Genomic DNA, 19,141 nt, shown 5'->3' on the forward strand with positions numbered 1-19,141 from the left:
TACTTTGTGCTTCAGCTCTTCTGCTCCCCCTCTGTAAGATGGGTTTTGACACCGAAATCAAGTTTTCCTCTTCCCTCACCATCCCAGCCTGCGCATGGACCCGGCACAGGCTCCTGCTGACAAAACGAGGGCTGGCTTGGGTCAGACCCGCTCGCCAGCCATGATGAGGGCAGGCACCCTTCCCGGCCCCAAGCCTGGCATCCAACCGGGAATGAGTCTTCCCACAAAGGGCTGGGAGACGCCACGGCTCTGCCCGACGGCCAGGCAAGGAGCTTCCTGCAGGGACAGGCAATAATTAGGCATAGGGAGAAGTCCTGACAATGGGGCGCAGGGAGGGATCCCGTCCACACCCCGGCTCCCTGAGGAATTCCTGTCCTTAAATGGAAGGGAAGGAAGCATCCTGCAGGACAACTTCTACAGAGCCAGGCTCAACAGCGTGCCCAGGAGCGTGGGAGGACCGGATGGAGAGGAGCAAGGAGGGAGGAAAGCTATTCGGGGCTGGAAGGCAGGGCATTGGGGAGGCAAGGAAGACAAGATGCTGATAATTAACATTCGGATCTCGTTATGGTGGGGCAAGGCTCTGATTAGGTTTTTTCAGCGTGAAGGAGAGGATTAGGGCAGCAAGGAGTGAAGCAGCAGATCATCTACTTTGATGTAGGCAACTAAACACGTTCCTGATGGGAGATAAGGTGGGAATGGATTTTCCTGCAGAGTTATCTCTGCTGCAACTCCCTAATGTAATCTGGGCACGGCAAAGCGCGAAGCGAGCGCTTTGCCAAGGCTGCACGGCCACGCTTCCCCTTCCGCTGTCGGACACAGCCCATCCCTGCCCCAGCCCACCCTGGAGATAGGACGGGGGCCGAGATACCTTCTCCCCCAGCCAGCTGCTCCAGCAGGAGCTGCAGGCTCCACGGAAGGAAGATCAAACACACAAGACCAACCTGCTCCGTGGCTCCATGCAAGTCTTAGCAAGAAGCCACAGAGCTGGAACCAGCACCAGGCCTTTGGCTGCAGGAGCCCAGCAGATCCACAGGCCGGGCTGGGAGCAGGCAGGCGGAGCCAGAGCCCACGCACCCCCAGTGCCCTTGGCACAGGCTCCGGAGCTCGGTGCCAGCTGTAGCAGCAGGGCAGACACACAGACATCATCTGCGCCTCACTTGCAGCTCACCAGGTCAGAGGAGCATCCCTGGCACCCAGGGCATGGCACACGGATGGCAGGCACAGCCCCACCATGCAGCTGGATTTAGAGGGCTTATGGATCAATCCTTCCAGCCTGGCTGCAGCTCTGCCTCCACCACATCAGCTCCAGTAGTACCCAAAGCAGCACAATGGGGCAGCTGGGATCATACCAACCCCAGCACCACTGGCACAGCAGCACCTTGGCCACATGAGGTTGCAGGGAGTTTTGTACGAGTTATGATTTGGGTAGAAGGTGACCAGGAGAGAGTGGGAAACGTGACCCCTGCAGAGTGTTTAGGGATGCAGGTGGGATGCAAGAGCCCAGCTCCATCCCAGCACTGCTGGCAGGTGAGCCATGCTTTGCTTCACACTACCAAGTAGGTCACCTGGCCAGTGGCCAGCACGCGCTTCCAAGGGCTTGGGAGTGATAAAGGCTTCCCCACCCACGGCCGGAGCCCTGACGCAAGGCTGGAGCGGGAGCAGGAGCCGGGAGCAGCCCCTGTCCCTCCCTCCCCGCCCGGCCGCAGACACGCAGCGCAAGTGAACACTTGCACAGGTTCCCACCTCGAGAGGCAGCTGGATCCCACACTCCTTTCTCCACGGTTGGGCTGAGTCAGAGGCTTCCTGGCACAGGACTCCAGAGTGACTCAAGCTCCCTCCTCCAGCCCCTGCCAGCTCCCTCCTGCCCAGAAGATGCCAAACAGGAAGCCACAAACAAGTCAAGCAGATGTCTTGCACCGCCAGAGCAGGAGGAGAAGGCTCCTATCCACCCTCATCTCCATACCAGGAGGACCTATCACACCTCTGTGGCCAAAACCTTGGCCAACACCTACAAACCAACCCGGCCCTGGGCCACCAGCCTGTTGGGAACACGCCAAATGGATTTGTAAGCAGGGGAGGGGCCATGAAGCAACCAGGGAGCTGAGAACCTCCCAGCACCACATCCTGCTGGCACCTCTTCATCGCAGGAACTTCAGGACCAAGGCCTACCTTTGGTTTATGTAAGGATAAAACAAGGAGGCAAATCTCTTCCATAAATGCTCAGCCTCAGCTCCAGAAGCACACAGCTGCTGTCTGGGAATTAGCCCAGGAACATCTTCCAGATCCATGCAAACATGGAGCAAGACAGAGCCACTTCCCTGTGCACGGAGCTTTTGCGCTGCTCCCTCCAGCTGCTGCTCCCCACCAGCCGCATTCCCATCCACACACAGATGGTTTTCCCTTTGTCCTCCAATTTTCCTGATTTTTTCTCCTCCATTTCCCCTCTTCTCCAACAGCAGGGCTGTTTCCAGATGACAGCCTGGGCAACACAGGCAGAGGAGATAAACCTGAGGTGTGTGCCTTGAACCCCTCACACAGCTCTTCCAGCTTTTCACCACACACAGAGACCTTTATTTCCCAAAAAAATTCTGCTTTGTCATAAGAACAGCTTGTGATGATCATCCTAAGGAAGACCAACAACAGCTCCCACCATGCCAGGGGCTAGTTCTCTGGGAAATTCTCCTTTAAAATACATAGTGAAAAGCACCATTTATCACAAGAAAAGGAGAGGAAAAAAACGTGCAAAAATTGTCACATGTTGCCTGAATGCAGGATTTCAGCCAGTTCTGAAGACGAGGAATTTTAGTTCTGAGGCATGGTTGAAGACAAAAAAGAATTACACTCTTGACTTGTCTTCACAAGCACACGTCTTCAGATTTATCTTAACCCGGAGGAATGAACAGAGCAACTCTCAAATTAATAGGGAAATTCATCGTGCCCTCAGAGCACTCGGTGTAATTTCAAGGAGGGGAGGGGGAATCTGCTGTTCCTCTGGAAAACACAGCTTGATTTCCCTGCTTTAAGGTGGGAGGGGAAAAAAAAAAGAGAAAAACTAAAATTTAGCTCAACCTTAATGCTGAAACAACTCCCAGCGTTAAGAATCACTCTCCTCTACCTCACCCATCCCACGTGACAAGGAGGATAGTGGCTCCAGCTTTATTCCTGCCCCATACTGGAAGTGTTCAAGGCCAGGTTGGACAGGGCTTGGAGCAATCTGGGATAGTGGAAGGTGTCTCTGTCCATGGCAGGGGGTGGAACTGGATGAGTTTTAAGGTCCCTTCCAATCCAAACCATTCTGGGACCCTGTGACTGGCACCATCACCAGTTCACAGGTAACATCCCAGCATCCTTTCTCCTGGTGTCCAAGGCAGTGGGAATAATTAACTACAGCCATTAAAGCTTAAAACAAGTATTTTTTTGCCAGCTGAGCAGGTGGAGAGCACTGGCAGCTTCATCCCTTAAAGCCCCTGAGGTGATTTTTGGGTGGCACCCGTGGCTGCCCACCTGCAGAGCCAAGGGACCATCCTGGCCATCCCAGCCAGGCATCCTCATCCCCAGCGCCGCTCCCGGCCCCCAGCTCCCGGCCCCGCAGGTTCCTTGGGAGCGATCAGGTGGCAGCGTCCAATTTCCTCATTGTTTCGGGAGGTGTTTTCTGATGGGAAAGGTGAAAAGGGGATTTGTGAGCCTTGTAAACCGATTCCTTCGAGTTGGGTAAACAACGGGAGCTCTGTTGGCAGCGGGATGCCGGGATGCCGGAGCAGGGAGATGGGATTAAAGTGCAGCCTCTCCCATGCCCTGGTTGGGGGGCTGCTGGTGGGGCCCCCAATCCCTTGCAGAGCCCCCCTCACTTCCCCTTGGGGGTTCAAAATGCAGGATCTGATGGAGTGACCAGGGGCTACAGGTGGGACCTGCTGGAAGAGCCATAGACTCAGCCAGGGCCCGGTGTCAGAGGCATCCCAGAGAGGGTTTGCTGGGAGAGGAGGAAGAACACAAGTTAAGGAGGAAAACCGAGCAAGTTTGGCCAGAGCAAGCTCAGGAGTCGTGTTGGGAATGACACCCCCCTCCTCCACACCCCTCTCCCATGCAGGCTCCTCTCCTGCATGTGGGCACACATGGAGAGACATGGATGAGCCAACACATTCCCAGCAATCCTGCAGACACAAGTGTCCTGCAGGTAAGTAATCCGGAACCTTAAAATCCAACAGCCCTTCAGCTCTTTGTTAGGGAAGACCAATAAATACAATTTTTTTAAAGAATGGGTTGACACATTTTCCAACTGCTCTCCCCCTGGATCCAGGCATTCCTTGAACCACGTCAACTACAAAATCTTCAGGGCAGCATCACCTTTCCCCACGTCCACGGCATACGACACCCCTCACCTGATTTCGGGCTTGGCAGAAACAGAACAACATTTCCCAAGAACCTTCTCCTTGGAGAAGATATTCTAAAGCTGATGCTGACATACATATAAGATGACATATGCTAAATGCTGTTTGCTTCAAAGAAATCCAAAAATAACTGGATCTTACATGGAGGACGTGTACGTCTGGCAGGGAAGGCTGACAATGCCCGGCAGAGCGAGACCTGCAGGAGCTGGGAGGTTTTCCTGGTGTCTGGGCAGCTGAAGCCCCCGTGGGCCCAGCTCTCCACACCAACAGAACATGTGAGTCCTTCCAGACAGATCACAGCTCCCACCCACTGGGAATCACCTCAAGGAAGGGATGGGAAAGGGCCAGATCCAGTAAAAAAGCCAAAGCCCCATGTTCAAACTGGGTGCGGGATCCTGAAAAACACTCCTGAGCCCTGCGATTTGCCAGTGCCCAGCCACACACAAATCCAACCCTGCCCTCTCTGCCTCACTCTTCCAAGCTTCCCCGGGACACAGCAGCCATGCCCAGGTACTTGGGACTCTCTGCCACTGCAGAGCTGTTTTCCAGACCCCGATGTCACAGAGCCACATCACACTCCAGCCATTGGAGGGTCCCTGCACAGCTTGTCCAAAGCTCCCTTGGTGACAGCCAGACACCTCTGCCCTTGCCAAAATCTGTGTTTTCACTGAGAATTGAGAGGTCAGTAGTAAAAACTGGGACCTCACTTACGTGAAGCAGGACTTCACAGGTCAAACAGTGCTACCAGACAGGGACAACCACATGGTCCCCAGGGAGATTGAGTTGGGAACCTCAGACACCCCATGTCACAGGGAGAGGTTCTCCTGGTGACACCAGGAGGTATCAGTGAGACACTGCAGCCCCCATCCACCTCACTTCAGCTCTCCAGAGCTGAGCACAATCAAACCAGAGGAATTACACCCTAATCCCAAAGGCCCACCTGATCCCAGCACACCACCAGCATCCACAGCCCCTCCCCGGAGTGGTGCCAGCATGCAGAGGCACAGCCCCTTTCTCCTTTTTGACTCCCATTCAGCTCTTGGGAACAAAGATACTCCGTGGAAGGAAGTTAATTACAAGAGGAATGAAAAGGTTCCTCCCTCTGTATCTGTCGCCTTCTCGCTTGTCCATCGCGCCACTCGTCACCACAAGAGGGTAAATAGGAGCACACGAACCCCCACGCTCTCAGATCCCACTCCTTTCATGTGCTCCTCTATTATTAGTCTCCTTTAGAAGAGCCTGCCATCTTTTTTCCCCCTGCTAATCTATGGATAATTATTTTCCTTGCCCTTCGGCAGCCCTCTTCTATTTCTGTTCCATCCTTTGGAGCTGAGGTGGCCACACAGAGCCAGCGACTCCAGGTATCTGAAAGCAGCTCCTATCTCCTTCACTCCTTTGGTCTCCACTGTTCAGGGAGGTATTTCTCACCTTCCAGACCCCCCGGCTCCTCACCATCCCTGGGAGAGGGAACAGCCTCTGCTGAGCCCCCCCGGGGCTGTCCCGTCCCCCTCCCAGATACACTCTAAGGGCCTTTTTTTTCCTCATCTCGGGTTTAATGAGGCCCATTCAACCCTCCCAAAGACAAAAGGCCCTTCTCGTTTCCAAACGGATTTACACGACGCATCAGTGAGGCATAAACAGGTCTCCATGGCAACGCTCACCGACCCCCCCCCAGCTCCAGGATGCCATTTTCCAACTCTGCTGCTCCCCAAAACCCCTTTGTTGCTTTCCTGCCAGCTGGGAGGCTCCTTGCAGGCTGATAACCCCCCCACCCCACACCCCCGGGTGCCAGGGGTGACATTTTTTGAGGTGAAGTTACAAGATGGCCAAGCCAGTGTTCCCCTGGCACAGACACCCCGGAAAGCTCTGCGCCGTGACCGACTCCGGGTCACGGTCAAGCCAGGACTGGGATTGAGTGGAAGGGACGGAAACACTGAGTGCAGGGGGAAATGAACCCAAACTGCCCCTCTCTGCCCAGAAAGGGGGGTGATGCCCAAGGCAGTGTAGTCTGTCCACACTCAAACACCAGCCCCAGTCATGGTCTGGCTCCCAGCATCTCTCCGCAGGGAAACCGGTGGCTCTGAAGATTCCCATGGCTTTGGCAACGGCCAAAAGGCCACTCCAACACTTCACACAGAGGTTTGGCAAATAGAAGCCTCATGTTCAACACTTTGGACCATAACTCTCCCCAAGCAGCCTCAAACACTGAAGGCCAAGAGAGCACCTTGCTTACCCTGAGCAGCACTGGAAGCAGGGAAGGTGGGACGCAGGGAAGGTGGGATGCAGGGAAGGTCCCACTATAGCTCCTTGAGCTTTGCTTATATGTTGCAGTCGCTGCCATAGATCTGAAGACCAAGCCCTTACCCAGCATCTGGGGGAAACACCAGAGAGCCCACTTTCCCATGAAAATACCCACCACTGCTGGGTTTCTCAAGCAGGAAGTCGGGAGCAGGATCCTGGTTTCAGCTGCAAACGTGCAGCTTGTGGACAGGTCTGCTTTTCCATCCTGCAGTCCAGAACCCTTCTCCTAGGGAAGGGTCACACCAAGGTTACCACCAGCCAAGAGCAGAGGAGGATTCCAGCCATTAGGATGCTGGGAGAACAGGTCAGCAGGCTTCAGGAAAGGTGGCATGGATGCTGTGGGATGCCAGCCACACCTCGGCACCCACAGCCAGCGGCTGCCACCACAGCTGGTGACATCCCTGGCCCCAGTGACTCAGCCCTCCTGTGCCACAGCAGGGCTGCAGGAAGGGCTTTCTCCCTGAGCTATCCCCATAATTAGAGCATGGCCAGGGAGAGTATCCAAGTGACTCCCCAGCAGCCCCAAGGAGGACGACAGATCACCACCACCAAAGGCAGCGCCCACAAAAGGAGAACATTCTCCTTTGTCCCAGCATGGGCTCGGCCAGGATGTATCCTGATGCCAGTCCATCACTTCCAGGGACAGCTGCTGACCACCCTCATGCCCCAAAAAGCAGGAAGAGGAGAGGGGGAGGAGAGGGAAGACTCCCAGCCCTCGCAGCAGCCGGGCCTGCCGGGAGCAGCCATGTGCTGCTCCGTCCTCCCAGCTCCGCGCACACTCCATGCACTCGGACGCTGCACCCGAACAATCTCAATGCAAATCCTGCAAGGGAGGGGAAACAAAACCTGCTGCTAATTGACGGATTTTGGAGCAGATTTAATTAGGGCCAGACCACTGGTGCAGGCTGCTGCTGCCACCTGCAGCACTCTCTGCAGCCACTGGCATGGGCTCGGGGGACCCCGGGCTCCCACCCACACCCACCTGGGGGACGGACAGGGAATGAGGAACACTGGGAGTCCCCCAGGCTCACCCCCACCCCCCCACCCCCCCCCCCAAACATGTTATTTCCCAGCACAATAAGCACCTCCAGCAGCGACGGAACCAAGGGCTTGGCCAAAAAATAAAGAGGAAGAAAAGCCATATTTTCTCCCCGGAGTTGGATCGTCCCGATCTCCCCTCAGAGGAATCAAGAGGGGCTGAGTTATCTAATTAATGCTGGCAGAAGCGGGAGGCCGAGGGCTGGGGGGCGGCGGCCCACAAAGGCAGCATGGGGAGCGGTCTCCCCGCCGCCGCCGCCGGCATCCCCCGGCAATGGGGCCCCACGTTGGGAGTGAGGTAAGAGGGGATTCAAAGGGGGGTTTGTCAGGGGTTTTGTTTTTGGAAACGGGGGAGGGGAAGGGGACAGGGCTTGACAAGAGCTGACAGACAACTGAACAAAACCATAAGGGCCATGAATGGCAACACAGCGCTTTAATTGGCGTAGGAATGGAGAGAGAAGTGAGACAATGAGGCTGGGCGGCGGCGGCGGGGCCGAGGTGTGGGCAGCGGGCACTCACCTTCTCCTGCCTGCACCCCAATCCCTACCCCAACAGGGGCTGGCAGCTGGATGCTGCACCGTGACCCCCATCCCAAAAACCACCACCTAAAACCCACAGGGAAAACATGGAGGCAGAACGACAGAGTCCAGCACACGTCAGGCATCACAAAACCCTGACGGCACCAGGAGCTGCACAATCCCAGCCCTGGGATGCTGCAGATATTAAATGATCCATCGGAAACAGCTCATGTTCCTGCTCGGCTCCGTGTGTTTTCCGGCTTCGGTTTGGCCACTCGTGCCCTGGCTACAGCCCCGCTCATCCGGAGGACGGGGGGCCGGGAGGGGGAGAGAGGGAGAGGCAGGTTAAAAGGGAACACGGTTGAATCAGCGGGGTTCCCACTCCTTGCCTGACCCCTCCGAAATAAAACGGAGGAGATTTCGTCTCCTGGTTCCAAAGCAAAGAATTACTTTGGCAGGGGCTGCCCTTCCAGGCGCCCACTTGGACAGGAAAGCGGCAGGAATATGCCCAAGGAACCCAAGACAAGCCCTCCCCGCCAAGCCCCGCTCATTCTTATGCAGATCAACCCCAGTCGGGACAGAACAGAGGCAAATTGCAGCCCCCCCCTCCCCAGAGCAGGGCTGGGGGCACACGGAAGGGTGGGTGGGGGGCTCAGCACACCAGACCTGACACAAACCCCAGCGTTTTCCAAGATCCCCCATCTTCCCATCTCTCACTTCTCCAGCTCAGTTGGAAAAAAAGAAGAACTGAAAGCTAAGAGCCAAGAGCTGAAGTTACAACTGGTGGTTGGGCCCTAGGAGACAGGGAGCCCCTTCCTTCCTGAACCCCAGGACTTGACACCCCACTAACCCTGCACCTCACAAACACAGACTGCAGCTGGGAGTCTCAAATCTCCCCATGGGACAGTGACTGGGTGCTCCTGCTGCTGCATTCCAAGGAGTACAGGAGGGCTCCCCAAATCCCTCAGCTTCCCAGTTCTCTGGCCACCACCAAACCAAGGGAGAAGAGACACCAGCCTCCCCCATTTTTCTGAGAAATACCACAAAAATAAAGCCCACACATGTCCTAGGGAGCAGCAGAAACCACAGGGTCTCCAGGATTTCCCCTGGCTCCCAGGAGCCCCTCACTGTGTCCCAGGGCTCATGTTTCCATCCCTGGAGATCTCGCTGAGGGCTGGGTGACAGCTCCAGAGCACCCACCCAGGTCCCTGGGGCTCTGGCTCAGCCTGGGGATGCAATGCCGCGGTTTGAAGGATTAATCCCAACGTTAGGAACTGGGCAGGGAGGAGCAAACCCTGCGGAGGGTTCCCCATCCCAGCTGTGGGATGCCCTGCCCTGCCCCGACAGGTCTCCCGGGTTTCGCCAGCCCTGCCAGCCCCTGGTCCCAGGGAAGTAGCGTCACCCCCACCGCGCCGCCCTGACTCACACCGGGCCCTTTGATCCCCTGGCTCTTGGAGTGGCCAAACGAGTTCTGGCATTCCGAGTTCTGGCATTCCAGCTCTGGCTCCTGTCTGGAAGCGCCATCTTCCCAGGCAGCTGCAAATCACCAGCCCTCAGCCCCGGCGTCACTACTGGGAACTCGCTCGGCTGCCACCGGCCCTGGCGGGTTATGAAGAGCTTCCCAACCCCCCCACCCCAACACAGGGTATGTGCACATCTGCCCACAGCTGCCCACTCCAGCTAGAAGGGACCTTGATGACCATCCAGTTCCAACCCTGCCATGGGCAGGACACCTTCCCCTATCCCAGGTTGCTCCAAGCACCATCCAACCTGGCCTTGGACACTCGCAGGGATCCAGGGGCAGCCACAGCTTCTCTGGGCACCCTGTGCCAGGGCCTCGCAATCCTCACAGGGAAGAACTTCTTCCCAATATCCCATCTAACCCTGTCCTCTGGCAGTGGGAAGCCATTCTCCCTTGTCCTGTCCCTCATCCAAAGTCCCTCTCCAGCTGTCCTAGAGCCTCTTTAAGCACTGGAAGGGGTCCCAAGATTTCCCCAGAGCCTTCCCTTCTCCAGGCTGAACCAGGTCACCCCGTGTTCCTCACTCCCACACCAGTCCCCACTACCGGCACGCTGCACTCGGCCGCCCAGGACCTTTGGCCCCACTCCACGGGGGTGGATGGGGCTGGGTTAGCTCTGGGAGAAAAAGCTAAAGATGAGTCACAGGTCCTCAAAAGTTTATTTGTTTTCTCCCCTCTTGTCCTCCCGCACAGAACTGAGCCATCAGCAAAGCCTGGAGAGCCAGCTCTGCAGGAAAGCTGGATCCAGCCTCCTCCAGCCCTGCTCTGGATGTCACTCAGGAGGGAAGAAATTGCCCCTTTCTCCCCAGAACCTCTTCCCAGTGCTGCCCACATCCCCTCTTTACTGTGAGGTCCTGTTTTGGCACAACAGCCCAAATTTTCTCCATATCCACACCAAAAAGACCCTCCTAAAGGTTTCACCACTGGAAGGAGTTGGGACTCTCTTGTGCTCCCCCTCGGCAGCCCTTCCACTGCTCCCAGTTTACCCAGTTGAAGGCTGATTGGAAGAGCAGCAGCTGAGGGAGGGGCCAGGAGAGATGCCAGCACAGCACAGCAGTGTCAGGTTTTAATCTCTCCTCCAGTCCAGAGATCTGGCTTGTACTTGCTTTTATTTTTAGGCCAGATTTACCGTACAGCTGAACTTCAATCCAACATACAACTTCCAGCTGGGAATGGGAGAGGAGAGGAACCAGAACCCAGCACTGGCTCTGGTGTCACGGGCGCTGCCAGAGCCGGAGATCTTGGGACTGGTGCTTCATTCCATCTCCAAGGATGTCACCAGACTCCGCCGGGACACACGGCTCCCACTCCCAGAGGGAGCTTTCACAAGGCACTAAGCAAAGCTCGTGTTTAAACCTAAAAATAACCCAGCCCTTGGGCCTGGGGAGGAGGAGGGCAGAGCACCCAGCCTGTCCCGCTCCAGCGCCAGCAGTTTCCAATTGCCTGCGGACGGGGAGTGTTCCCAATCCTCCCCCCGAGACGAAATCCTCTGCCTTGCCACCCACACTCATGGAAGAAAACTGGCGAGAGCAGCAGGAGAGACCAAAGTCTCCCCCAACCACATCCTGCCCCCCTGCTCTGCTGCCAGATGCGATCCCCCAGAGCCTTGTCCCAAAATCCCGCTAGCTCCAGCATTCCCAGCGGTGGTCCTCGCCCCACTCAGTGTGTGTCACCAGGCTGGGGCCACGTCCCAGCCATGTCACCATGCCGGGAGCCTGAGAGGGCTGATGCCACCAACCCAACGGGAGTTTATTCCAAGGCTGGTGTCCGTCTGTTCCGCTGACCCCCCAGGCAGAGCCGGTCCCCAACACAGAGCACCCTCAAACCCACCGGAGCTGCAAGAGCAGAGACCAAGCCCCACCTTGGAGTGATGGTTTTGGGGTGTCCCCCAGGAAACAGGGTCATTTATCCTGGCTTGGGAAAATCCCAAGTGAGCAGCACTGGTACTGCTGCAAGACCACCCCATCCTGCCCTGCAGCCCCTGCAGCAGGACTCACTCATCCAAATCCCTCACCAGACTCCAAATCTCCTCCCTGCCCCTCAGCTCCTCCATCCTGCCCTGCAGCTGCCAGCCCCCGGCAGGACTCAGCCCACAAACGCCTCGCTGGACCCCAAATCTCCTCCCTGACCTCCAGGACCCCCAGCTCCTCCATCCCTTCCTGCTTCCCTCTCCCACAAAAGCCCTTCATGGGGCTCTAGCTTCCAACTATCCCACTTCACTCCAACCCCCTCAATCCATGTAAGTCTTTCATTGCATTTAAGATGTTTTTTTCTCTGCCTTTCTCTTTTTTTAACTTATTAAGGAGAAAGTTCAAACTGTTGGCAGTGTCTGCGACGCACTAATTTGGAACTTAGTGCAGTGTCGACACTGCATTAAGTATTTCTGTCAACCATGAGGACACACCATGTCTGTGTAAGAAATTACACCAGCAATTATAGCTAAAGAGGCATGTAAAATTTAAAAAAAAAAAAATTAATGTATTCAGAAATGATAACTGACATTCTTATTAGGATTAATCTAATTTTAGTAGACTCATTTATATCCTGCCTCTGGATAAAAAATGAGTTTCAATTTTAAAACCTGGATAAAAAGTGGCATTTTTAAAAAAAGAACTTTTAGAAGTCACCCTGCATGATTAAGCGGGATGATAATGCGAGGAAGCTTAACAAAAAGCTGTGCCATTAAAGGAGATATTTGTTAAACAAAACGGAAGCAGAGATATTTATCAAGCCCAGCAGATTATTCCAGGGTAACTCTGGACCTGGCACTGCTGGGTGTTGCTTACGGTCGCAGGTCAATGGAGAGAAAATTGGGAATGGCAGATAACGGGGAAGGGGCAGGAGTTTTTCCGGGTGCATCCTGCACCAGGCAAGCCAGGGAATGGCAGCACTGACAAGAACCATACGGTGCATCCATAGCCTGGATGTCCATTGGACATGGACAGACATAAGGCAAAGCACAGGAGTCACTCACAGACTGGGAAGAAAAACCCCAAAAGCTGGGCTGGTTCAACACATCCAGAAAAGAAAGAACATGACATGGAGCACCAAGGTCCTTCGTGAGGTTTGCCGAACACCCAGCAGGGCTTGGCCCATTCCAGCATCGCCCACCCCCCTCCATGGCACTGCCTCAGATGGGCTCTTGGTACAAAACGTGCCCTTGGCCTTGGGCTCTGGTGTTGGCACATTTTAACCCCATGGCAGTGGATGCTTTGATTGACACAGGTTCTGGCAGGACACAGGAGTCTCTTCTCCCTATGCCAGCCCACCACACGCTTCCTGCTACATCCATCTCCAACAAAGTCCCACCAACCCACAAATCACATCCTCCACTGAACCAGCCAAGAGGCCTCCTCCAGGCTCCCCTGCTGCTCCATGTCCCCACATCCACATCCCCCACGTGTCCATGACCACCACATCCCATGGGACACTCATGAGATCCCAGCCATCCCGAGGTGGAGGACACAGAGGCAGGAGGGCACGGGGAACCTGCACCCCCAGGATGGGAGCCAGGACACCCACAGGGCTGGGCTCCCTTCTCTCACCCACGTCCCCCCATTACAAGGGAATTAAGCACGGAAGCAAAGCACCAAAAGATTTAAGAATATGTGGAAAGAGTCAAAAGACAAAGAGGAAAAAAAATCCCAGGCTGATTATTTTATTTTCTCCTGACAGTTTGAGCCACAATGGCAAATAAATCCCAATTACAGATTTTAAAAATGCTTCCTGCAGACATTTGGACCATCAAGGCAATTCTGGGCTCCCATAACTCCTGTTTTATGATGGTCATACATGTCAGCTTTCCACAGAGCCCAGCATTTCAATAAAATGACCATAAACCTAGATTAGAGATTAAAGGACTGACTCAGAAGTTGTCAGAGGAAGAAACAAGTTTCCCTGCAATTGCTTTGCCATTTTTACCGACCAGCAGTTTGGCTTTTTGATGGGTTTATGCCAGCAGTAAATTTTGGGCTGCTGACAGCTCGGTGTGCGAGACAACTGAAGGCAGCGGCGGGGAGGTGCAGGGAGGACACAAGCCCAGCCCCGGGCTCAGGCAACAACTCCGAGATGAGAAGTGACAGGGCTCCTCCTGGGCTCCCCAGCGCCGGCACATGGACACGGATGCCGGCTCCAATCGACCTTCCCGGCCCCCCCTCCCAGCCCCCCAACCTGTCAGACTTCTCTCCAGGGAGCAGCTCTGTCCTCGTTTCTCCTCCTCCCGCCTGGGCAGGGTCAGGAGCTGCCAGCACATGGGAAGGTGACCCCCCGAGGGCTCCCCGAGGCGAGGCAGGACCAGGTATCCCGGGGACGATGCACAGGGGAGCATCCCCGGGCCCCCCACCAGCAGCTGCCTCTCTCCCCAGCCTGTCACAGCAGCAGCAACAGCTCAAGGGAGACGCCTTTGAAAGGATAAACGGCAGGCGTTTGTTGTGCTCCTGTTTCCTGGATGAATGCGCTGCTTCCTTTTACTAAGTGCTCTCTCAGGAGAAGGAAAAGGGAAAAATAAAACAGCAGCAGAAAGGAAGGAGGATGACTCACGGTGAGGCCACATCTCCACCGACACGCGAGAGCTGCGAGACGGTGCCAAGGACAAAGGCTGGGATCAAAAGCACAGGAGTGGATCAAACACGCGCCTTCCCCGGGGAGGGGGAAGGTTTCAGGAGGGAGCTGCCCGGGGGGAGGAAGGTGGGATGGAGCCGGGCCCTCCCGGCCGCCCATGGGCTGCAAGCAGCCATATCCCTTTCCTGAGCTTCAGCCACTGCTTTCAGCATCTGAACAGGAGCTCCGGTTGCTGGAGTTCATTAAGACACGCACACAGTGCTTCACATCAGGACACGGGCAGGGATGGGGACGGGGAGAGGACCAGGAGGAACCGTGGCTGCACCCAACAGGAGGTGAAAAAATGCCCTTTTCCTGACGAAATGAAAGAGCTGAGCCCGGAGCTCAGTGCGCCGAAGGGGGCCAGTGCCCTTTCTGCCGGTGTCTCTCCAAGTCTATCAAAAAGTCCCATTTACATCAAAATGCCCTTCTAGACATGCTTCAATTTTACTTTTCCCCTTTCATCTCCGTCCCCCTCCCACCCCACCTCGCAGCCCCATTGTCCTCGCAGCCCCAGGAGAGGGCCGAGCGCACTGCCAGCGGGAAAGGAACAGGAGAGAAAGAAAAGAGCTGGAAACTAAGAGAGAAGCCGGAATCGCTCCTGGTCCCGCTCCAGCGGGAGCTGTGACCCCATCTCCTCCCGCCCGCTGCTTGGCGGCCGCCCCGGGGGACGGCGCTGGCCGTGTCCCCTCCGCGGGGCCGGGGACTCACTGCCCCAGCCTCCGCTGTCGCCCGGGGCTCTGCTTGGGCTCTGGTGGCCACAGATGGTTTCAGTGAGCTTCAACAAAAGCCTCGGGCAAGGGCTACAGGAGCCACCATCCCGCTCCGCTGTCCCCGGCCAAGCAGCGCCCTGCACACCCCACTCCCAGCACAGAGGCCACTGGTGGCACTGGGAGACCCCAACAAAGCGCTCTGGGCTTGGTCATGACTGCACATCCCAGCTGGCAACGAAGCGGATCGAGTGTTAGCGCTTCACTCTGCAGATGAGCCTTTAAAATGCCAGCGGAGCCAGAACATTTCCACAGGTGCCAGTGCCAGACTCTGCTCTGCCCCTTCGCTGTCCCACCTGTCCTCCTCCAGCAATTTGGATTTACTGAGCTGTTTTCTCCCCCAACCCTGGCCCCAGCAGTGCCACATCCTCCCTCATTTTCCCAAGTCCCTTAAAAGCAGAGGTGCTTTCCCCAGGATGCCAGATGGACACACAAGCCCAAGAATGAAATCGGCTCCTGGTTCCAAGTGCAAACGAGGTTTAACTCCAGTTTAACCCAGTAAAGCCCAGCTCTAGCAGTGCACAGTCCCAATGCCATTCACCAGGCTCTGTCCACCTTGCCTGACACAGAGCTTTTGCAGTCCTCCCTTCCTATTGTCAGCATCTATTTTTAACCCCCAGCATTATTTCTCCCTGTGTGACTTCAGACACTTTCTGGGGACGAGGTGGAATTGCTGAGCTGGTTCCAGGCAAAGTGACTCAACTCTCACCTTCAGAAGCCACACAGGAATCACAGAACTAAATTTTCCTCCATTCACATTTTCCTTTCTCCTTCCCTCCAAGCTCTGTCTGGGGCTGAAAGCAGGGAAAGCTGCAGGGAGCTAAAGCCTGTGTCCATCAGCAAGAATGTGCGGCAAAGCCATTTTCCTCCCTTTTCTTCCCTGGCACCTTTATAATCAGCTGGATTTACCTCTGTGGCAGTCACCTTGAGAAAAATTCTACCTCAACTGCTGGTGTAAATGAAGGTTAGAATGGTAACCTTAAAACAGGTGTTATGAGTGGAGCTCCGAGCTGCCAGGCACAGGGAATCTCATGGAGAGAGGCACCATCCCAGCAGAAGGGAGGGAGCAGCATTCCCCTCGGGGGACCCTGGGCCGAGCGCCGGTGCCGATGCTTCATTGCTCCCTTTGAGCTGGTCCTGCTGGCGCCACAGAGCAGCAATTAAGGAGAAGGTCAGCAGCGAAGCCCTTCAAGAATCTGTCCCTTCAGGGGAGTATCCAAACAACCCCACCATTTGCCACCTTCTAATTCCTAAAGCGCACAAGCCCAACGCCAACCCAACGCCAAGCACCCGGAGATGCCTCATGGAATGAGGGACACGTGTGCTGCGTCAGCCAGATGTTGACGTTATTTGGCATTAAGAGCCAATAAATAATCATTAATGCTGCTGCAGCAACCAGGCTCTCTGCAAGAAAGCCCAGATGCCAAAAACGCCGTGTTTATGGCACAAGGGGAGGCAGGATCCGGGAGAGCCGCCTGCTGCGCACAATGCAGCCGGCACTGCCAATTCCAGAGTGTATCCTGGTCCCGCAGCACTCGGTATTCCTCCTGAAGCCCCAGTTCGGGGGCTGGCAGACCTGGGAGAGTCCCCGCGAGCTCGCCTGCTCCCACAGCCACACAGGGTCACACTGGCCACCAGAAGCTGGGGTGACACCAGGAGTCGTGTGGAGGATTCTGAGCTGTCTGACACTGCTCCAGCCAGCCCTGTTTTTTGGGATGACTCCCTGGTTTCGCTCACTGGAGCTGGCAGGACTCTGGAACACACACAGCCCCGCAGGCAAGGGGAGGCAGCATCTGGAAGCAATTATCCCAGCACTCTTGTATCTGTCACCCACTCCTTCTGCAAGGAACCATTCCCAGTATCAGCAATCTCTCTGTCATAAACCAGGAAAGGAATTCTTCCCCCTCATCCCAACGAGGCAGTGGAGACTTTCCCGACAGAGGGCAGGGTGGCCAAGGTCCCTCCTGCCAGGTCACAGGAGAATTGGGCACACCAGCGACAGGCACCTGTAGGCACCTTAAGGAGGAAACCCCACTCAGACAAGGAATACAACAATTTCTCTCCTCTGCCCGTGCCCTGGTACGACGCTGCAGCACTTCCAACATTTTACTTCCAAGTTTGATGTCCCAAAAGCCTCCAACTGTTTTACAGGCATGGATGAACTCCTGGGAGCTCTGTGGGATGGTCCCCATGCCTCCAACGCACCCCATGCAATTCCATCCTCAAACCATGTGCTGCATCCTAAACCAACACGCCTCCAGCCTAAAACCATGTGTTTCCATCCTCAACCCACGTGCCTCCATCCTCAAAGAGGAAAAACAAGGAGGAACAGGCCTTGTCTAGGAGAGCAGGAGGATCCCACAGCCCTTCCCCACCACCCTGAACACCCCCTCCTCAGGCTAAGGAGTCCCTGCATTCTCCCTGGCAATATCCTCATCCCACACGGTGCTCAGGGCACAACAAGGAGCTTGCATCCCAAAAAGAAAACCCAGCCAAGAAGGGCTCGTCGATGGGCACCAGGACTTTTCCAGCTGGCTGGCACGTCCAGCAAACCCCCAGCACCTAAAAAAGGGGCACCCCTGCCCACCATCCTGAGCCCACGAGTTCCACATGCAGCTGAGGGAGGTGGCTCACGAAGACTTTCGTGCCTCTCCTGGATGTTATGAAACCAGGCAGGGAGCATGAAACTGCCTGCCGTGGGTGGGAGCACCCAGGGCTATATGGAGAGCCCGGAGGATTCCTCCATGGTCTGGGAAAGCACGTGGGCTCCCCCACCCCACACACGCCCTCGCAGGGTGGGTTTTTCTTCTGGAGAGACCGGGTGAGCACAAACACCCAGCACAGCCCCACGTGAAGGGGGTAATTAGGGAACAGCATCCAGCGCTCACCATGTCAGGGCAGAGATCAAAAGCAGCATCAAGTATTAAACCTCACCAGGATCGGGAGCTGCTCCTGGGAATGGACTCCTTTGGGCCCCCCCCCACCCCATCCCTGCACCCCAGAACCACTCACTGCAGGGAGGGAAAACCAAGGCAACATGAGCAGGCTTTCCTCCATCCCCTACTGCCAGCGAGTCTTCCTGTAGCTCAGGGGAGTGAAAAAAAGAAGGAAAATAGGAAAAAGTTCTTCTACTGCCATTAAATGAGCAGCAGGCACAAAGCTGCAAATGACGGAGCAGGGGGAGAGGGCTGGGGGTCCAGGAAGCACAAGGGACCCTCCTCTCCTTTCCGCTCCCTGCACTGCTTTGCCAGGATGTTGCTGCCTCCATTATTTCAGTAATTAGTTGAGCTGAGGCACTGCTAATGGGGGGCAGGGGAAAGGGGGCACAGGGAAAGGGGGTCACAGGAAAAGGAGGGCACAAACCGGCTGGGATGCACAACCAGATCTCGGCCTCACAAATTTCCATGAAAGAAGAATAATACAAATCTTAAACCCTAACACAGCTGAAGGGGAAATTCCAGCTGCCTCCAGCCCTTCACACTTCCAAGCGCCTTCCTGAAACCCCCATCCAGGCAGGCCTCCTTGGCCCAGTGAGAGGGAAGGGGGCTGTGCATCCCCAGTGGCACTGGGACAGCCCTTCCCACCTCCTGGGGAAGCATCTTCTCCTCCTCCTCCTCACATGCTATGAAGGAAGCTGGGAACAATGGATGCACCAGTGCCAGCTCCGGCAGGGATGGACATGCATGGACCACCCGCCTGGCTGCCCAGGGACAAGGGACAGGCTGGCAGGGACAGCCTGGTGCAGAGGGCACAGGCAGCTGCCAAGACCCCCTCCCCTTGCCTGGTGTGAGGGGCAGCTCCCTGTCCTGGGAACATGGGGGGAGACACAAAAGGGACACGGGATTCAGCCACTGCAGGCTATGGTCACTGAGGGAGGGGCTGTACAGAGCTCCCCAATCTTCCCCCACCCCAGCTCTTCCCACAGGAGAGGGGGTGCTGGCTGAGCCATGGGCCAGACCTTCTCTTACAAAAATAACATTTCATCTTTTTTTTTTTTTTTTTTTTAAT

General features: G+C 55.8%; 1 protein-coding gene across 1 annotated transcript in view; it reads right to left on the reverse strand.

Annotated features, from left to right (window-relative positions):
* The window catches only part of EFNB1 (ephrin B1), a 48,780-nt gene that overhangs the window by 20,318 nt on the left and 9,321 nt on the right, over nucleotides 1-19,141 (reverse strand). The window lies entirely within an intron of this gene.

Source organism: Corvus cornix, chromosome 4A, assembly GCF_000738735.6.
Source record: "Corvus cornix cornix isolate S_Up_H32 chromosome 4A, ASM73873v5, whole genome shotgun sequence".
Lineage (NCBI taxonomy): Eukaryota > Metazoa > Chordata > Aves > Passeriformes > Corvidae > Corvus > Corvus cornix.